We start from the raw sequence: 6,457 nt of genomic DNA on the forward strand, positions 1-6,457 counted from the left end.
ATTGGACATACATTCATCCAATATTCACAGTCATACTTAATTTAAAAGTTAGATAAACTGACCAATAACATAATTATTAGACAGGAACTAATACTTTGTCTTTTCTATTTATAAAGACAGGATACTGCAGGTTAAACTGGGGGGAAAATAGTGACTTGACTTGCCTTAACTAGGGACTCCACCAAGAAAAAATGACTTTGGACTTGCTTGAGACTTGGATCGAAGAGACTGAGTCTCCAATGACTTGGCTGTTTCGTACATACTGTAAATCATAACTGTCCATATGAAGTATTCCCACAAAGCTTCTCATCGTCTGTTTCGAAACACAACACAAGCCCAACAGGTCCTGAATAATGACTGTAAATAGCTTTAAGATAAGAATGTGATTGTGTAAGCAGATAGTGTTGCTCCATACTGCATGTCTGTGGATTTTCACATGCACATGAAGGCTAACAGGGTGTTGGCTGCTGTATTTATTCATCTCCAACCTGATTCAGAAACGTGCTGTTGGTACAGTATTGCTCAGCGATCACGGCAAGCGATTCAATAACATGTTCAAACACACACACGGGTGCTTAGTGAAGCTGGGAGAGTCCCAGCCTGGTCAGATGCGTACATGATGAAGCCTCTTGGATGAGAGGTGAACGTCTTCCTAGACAAATAACTAAGTCCAGTTGCTTTTGACTGATTGCTTTGGGGATAACGATGACCTGGACAAATGAGAACATTCACAGGATTCCTTGAAGAGAGGAGGAGGTAAGGGCATTACCAAACAGACAGATATCACTCCAAAAAAACTGGGCTCAATAAAAGAAGTAGATAAAGACTTAAAGAAACCAACACAAGGATCAAAGAGCCCTCATACCCCATTGTTAAGATCAAAGATGTGTGGTAAACGTCACATGCTACATCTCTCTTCAAAGAGGCTTCAGTCTACAGTGGACACAGACAGACGGTCCTTTTACTGCAGACAGGTGAGACAGTATCCTGCTTCCTGACACTGATGTTGGCTAAGTGGGATGTCATCCCTCATCTCTGAATGCACGAGTCGATGCATACATCTGTACATTATGGGTGTATACAATCACTCAGTTGTCAAGACATATTAATCAAAAACACAAATATGAACTTCATGGTGGCGTTAAGAGAAAAAGTCACAGGATCAACAAAGGCATTATGATTAATCCTCTGGGCACCATGAATGTCTGCACGCATTTCATGGTCATTCATATTTGTTGAGATATTTCACTTTGGACCAAAGTGGTGGGGCAACCACCAGACTGACATTGCCGTCACTAGTGTCACACCAATGAAAGAATCTGACACCACACGATAGGGCGATATATATCGTCTAAATAATATAAGAATCTTAATCTGATGTATCTATTTTTCTATATTGTTTCTATAGGGATGACGAAAAACCAGCAGCTGAACTGTGTTAAGGCGATAATCATTCGTACAAACCTTTACGCTCTGATCCTTTTACATTATGTTCATTTTTCACTGAAGTTTTTGATTAAATTAGAAAATACTTGATTCATTTGTCAAGTATTTAATTCACATAGGAGTATACATACATAGGCTTTACCATGTTGTTATTCCATATAGACTATTTATTGAATTACCAGAAAACATGCTATGAATATACATAAAGATCCTTATTAAGATATTAAATGACCTAAATATTGGGAAAATAGAAAAAGGAGCCCTAACCCCGACATGTGTAATACGTGAAAATCGTAGAATGTAAGTGTCTCTTTGCATTGGTGTAACCCTGTACAATTATGATATGATACACATTTTTCTTCACTTTTTTTTTTGACCCACACAGGCTTGATTACCACATTGTGCATGTCCACAATGTGGGCTGGTGACATCATTCCTACTTTCAAGTTAGTATCCAGCCCGTCCCCGCACTACAATAGGCATCTGTCAGCGATAAGCATGTGTTTAGTGTGGGTATATCCTATCTCTGCTCCTGCTGCTTCCTCTATAGCTCGTTTGCATCACGTCTCGCTGGCTGATAACAAAAACAACAGGTTTGCATGTGAAATGGAAGGTACAGCATGTCTGTGAAGTTCAGAGATGTCTATCAGAGAAGAGGAGAGCAAACTGCAGCAATGCACTTGTGTAATGAAAAGAGGGTTTTAAACAGCTACAGTCTGACACACGGCTAACTCAAAAATAAATACAGTGTCTAAGAAAAAACGCCTGTTTGACTCATCCGTGTCAAATATTTGTTTGGGTGTGGATAACTAGTGAAACTGTTTTTTTTTTCAGTTGTTTTCTGCCTTTTAAGACTTTTCGCCGCCCTTAAAAACAAGTTCAGTTGAGTTCACTTTAGCCAGTGGCTGCACACTTCTCCTATGATGAATTTTCGAGGCAAAAGAGATGCAAACTAATGTACAGTAAATGCTGGTGGCTCTTGGTAAAAGTAGTTCAACAATGGCCTCTCACACTTCATGCACAATGATGTTTTACTTTATGTCAGTTTCTGTCTTTTCCACGACAGACGACAAACTGCAGGCTCTGCAAACATGACTTGTACCTTCACTCCAGGTTATTCACAACACAACAGAAGTGGTTAAACTGGATTCAGTTACGATCCCTTTTCCTTTCCATCTCATATTGATGCATGATAATGCTCTGTCTCTCTCCAAAAGGTCAGAAATATGCATATTACTCTAAGACAGAAAATGTTGACCGTTCCTTTGAAGGAAACGGGGTTAAATAACAAGCGGTGGAGAAACTTTTACTATCGTCAGAGCTGTTAAAAGAAATTACTACCACTCATCGTTGCCACACAGCTTTCATGTTGCCTGTTGCTTCTCAGGGTCAGCGCCAGGACACTAATCCCAAACACGGGACAGAGCTGAGCTGGCTTTGTCTTTAGTGGGAAACAGGTTCACTAAAACACACACATGCTGGTATGGTGATTACAACATCTGTTCCACCTAAATGTCCCACAAGTTCTGCCAAATGTATACTATTTAACCTACTGCCTTACAAAAAACTGTTCCTTTGTCATTATTGTTGCAATAATTATAATACAGCACTAGATAACCCTCTGTTTATGCTCCTGAAGTGGAAAAATATATTATAATTCAAAGAAACTACTCTTAAACAATCTGGAACCTTGTGTTCAGTATGAAGGCAGCTACAAGCAAGGTGAATCAACTCAATCACAAACTTGTGACCTGAACCTATACGTCTAATGACATTAGTATGACCATTATTCACAGTCTAGCATGCTGCGATGGAGACTCTGAGATCCTGTGTCTGAATGTCTTGGTTGCAGGTTTGAAAACTTAATGTTACCCAAACAGATTCCCCACTAAATGAGATTTGAGTCCCCTCTTCATATCACTAGTAACCACACAGATGACTGATTGGCCGCACATTCCTCTCATTCCTCAGACACTGGTATCATAAAGTCTAAACTTCACTTACATTCCTTGCTGCATGCCAGTGTTAATGCTCAACCTACTAATTTTAACGCCGTTATGAAAAAGTGTGAAATTCATATTTTTGCTGTAGGCTATGCGGTGGAACTGATTAAAGAGGCAGACGCCCGCAGCATGTAACAAATTATGAACAACAGGAGATCAGACGGTACAAATTTAGACAGCATCAGAAAGATCTCTCTACAAAACAGTCCAGCTTTGTTAAACGCAGCAGCGAAATCACACTGACCTGCTTCCCTAAAATGATGAAAACCTCATAATTTCACATCCTTTATGATGACGACATTGACAAACTACCTTTCAAGTGGTTCACTCTGCTGAGAAGCCCTGATGTATTTACTTCTCTCCCCCCCCACTAGGTTGTGTGCTACTGGGCTTTAAAGAGCATCCCCACAAAGAGCATTTTTAAGACCACAGCTGCCACATTTGATGACGACACACAGATGTTTATGGAGGACACACAATAGAGAAAAGTAAGCCTTTCATTAAAGTCCTACTTCTGTGGTTTTCTATTACAATGGCATGGGTATTCCTTAAATCCTCTTTTCAAAGCATGATTTGATATGTCTAAATATATGGTTAGTCAGTTAGTAATAATGGATTTTAACAGGCAAAAGATAAACACAGTTCAAAGTATGTGTGTGGCTAGGATATTCAACCACGTCTTTTGTGCTCGAGTGCTGTAATTCTCAGGATCTAAAAATATAATTCTTCCTTTTGTAAGTTTTTAGGATGTGTCCCAAACAGTATATTGTGTTTTTCTAAATACTTTGCATACAAATAAACAAGTTTGACCCAAAAAAGGAGACAGAGAGGCTTCAGTTAGTCTGATTGCACTATTAAAGGCTGTAAATTAATCACTGTGGTCCGCTCCTCTCTTTACCCTTAGAAACATAGGGCTGTGGAGGCGGGATGTGTGAAAATGACCATGACCAAAACAAAGCCTCCACGGGTCACATGACAACAACTGACTCATCTCCATGGCAACTGGGCAAACTCCATCCATCCGTATTCCTGCGAGGTTTATCGTACTCAAGTGTGAAAACAGTTGTTGTTTTTTAAATGTTCATGAAAAATGGACTGTTGCATTGTTAAAAAGCCTAATCAACCTGTGTTATATCACCCTGTGTTACTTTTAATCTGTAATAATATAAATAGTTTCACACGTGCCTCGACGGTGAACGGAGAATCCAGAATCTGAGGAAATTCTCCGTTCTCTGTTCATCATGGAGGCATGTGAGAGAAATTAGTGAGTAACTAATATACAAATGATCATTTTGAGGGTGAAAGGTTGATTAATATACTCAAATTTAACTTTTTTTTGACAATTAATTGATTGTTTTGGGTCATTTTTCAGGCAAAGATGCCAAAAATGGTTCCATCTCCTAAAATATAAAGATTTTGTGGTTTTACCATGTCTCGTATGACAGTAGGCTAAAAGATATTTAAATTTCGGACCGTTCACTTGACGAAATAAATATTAAAATGGGCTAAATGGTATTTTCCCCTATTTGCAGGGATTTTTTTCATAAACAATAAACTGCTTAATTGAGAAAATCATTAAATGATTGCTCAATAATGAGAACTATTTACATTTACAGCTCTGGTTCGATATTTCATTTAACTTTAACAGGCTTTTGAACTACTCAGCTCACCTACAAACACGCCTCCTCTGACCATTTCTCAACAGAGAGAGAGAGAAACCTGTACGACAACAACACCGTTTTCATGTTTGACATATTTCCACCCTGAGAAACTCTCCTCAGACGCTCAGATTACATCAGGTGACTGTGTACCACACTGATTTAACAGGTGGGAAGAAAACACCTGTAAAGGAATGACAGTCACACAAGACGGCCAGCCATGAAACATTAATGCTGTTTGTTGGTAACTCCACACCTCTTGCATTCTGCCTCCCTCACAGGGAATATCTGAGCTCATTGTGAGCCTGGAAGGTGAATCAGGACAGGTTTAGGCTCAGCTGCACTTCAGACAGACACTTCTTCTGTGTGGCTGCAAAATAACTTTACCAGGAGCTGCCAACAACTGCACGTGGATACAATATTTAAAGGAATTACGCTGCATGTTTCTGCAGGACAATGAAACCAGATACATTTAAAAACATGTTATTAGGACTCGTTTATTGGCTGAGGGTTGCAGGAAATTGTGAGCTATGATTAGAGATTGGGTGGGTCTACTTTGTCTCTATGGTGAAGAGGGCACAACACTGGAGCAAAGGGGAAACACGGCGGCAGAGTTTTCACTTCTTTCACGTCACAAGGATGCAAAACTAGAGCCGGTCCCCCCCAAGTATACCCAGCCAGAGACCTCTAGTTGCCCCCCTGGGTGAAACCCAACCCTCCCACCCACCCGTACACGTCAATCACTCCGCAGCTGTCAAAGGGAACACACACATGGTCCAACAACACCAGAAATGTCACTGTCATGTTATAGTTAAACGTGTAGGTTAAAGCTAGGACTGTCAACAAGACTGAAAGTAATGTTTCGGAGCTTTCTTTCTTACCGTCGCACGGGTCCTCCGGTTGGACGGTAAAGAGTGTTTTGTCAGCAGTTTGAGCGGCGTCGACCAGCAGGTTTAACCACTAACACACTCAGCATTTGCTCTCAGGAATAAAACTAACAAAAACACAGTCACTCTTGGACACGGCTCCGTAAATCCCCCTTTTTCATGCAGTGCGTCTGAGCACAGTACGCGTAACCAAGCGACTTAACCTGGTCCCCGGCGCGCGCACATACACACACATAGGTGAACCCGCACTAATCCTCATTTGAAGGCTCCTCCCACTGGTTTACAACAGGCCACATCCAAACCTGGGACACATAACGTGCATGTGTAAAAACATTATATAAATTAATATAAAGTGCTTTGTGTCATGTTTGTAATTTGGTGTTTTTAAGTCATTTTCAGTCATTTCCCATTGTGTACTTGTGTTTTTCTTCAATTCAATTCAATTCAAATTCATTCAATTCAA

The 6,457-nt window shown here is 40.1% G+C and overlaps 1 protein-coding gene across 1 annotated transcript in view; it reads right to left on the reverse strand.

The window, feature by feature from the left end:
- The window catches only part of fhip1aa (FHF complex subunit HOOK interacting protein 1Aa), a 31,319-nt gene extending 25,124 nt beyond the window's left edge, over nt 1–6,195 (reverse strand). Inside the window, exon 1 of the mRNA XM_083938770.1 lies at nt 5,989–6,195. The gene's annotated coding sequence lies outside the window, so the exon portion shown is untranslated. The remainder of the gene's footprint in view (nt 1–5,988) is intronic.
- Nucleotides 6,196–6,457: the final 262 nt, after the last annotated feature.

The sequence above is a fragment of the Echiichthys vipera genome, assembly GCF_963691815.1.
Source record: "Echiichthys vipera genome assembly, chromosome: 2".
Classification (NCBI taxonomy): Eukaryota; Metazoa; Chordata; class Actinopteri; order Perciformes; family Trachinidae; genus Echiichthys; species Echiichthys vipera.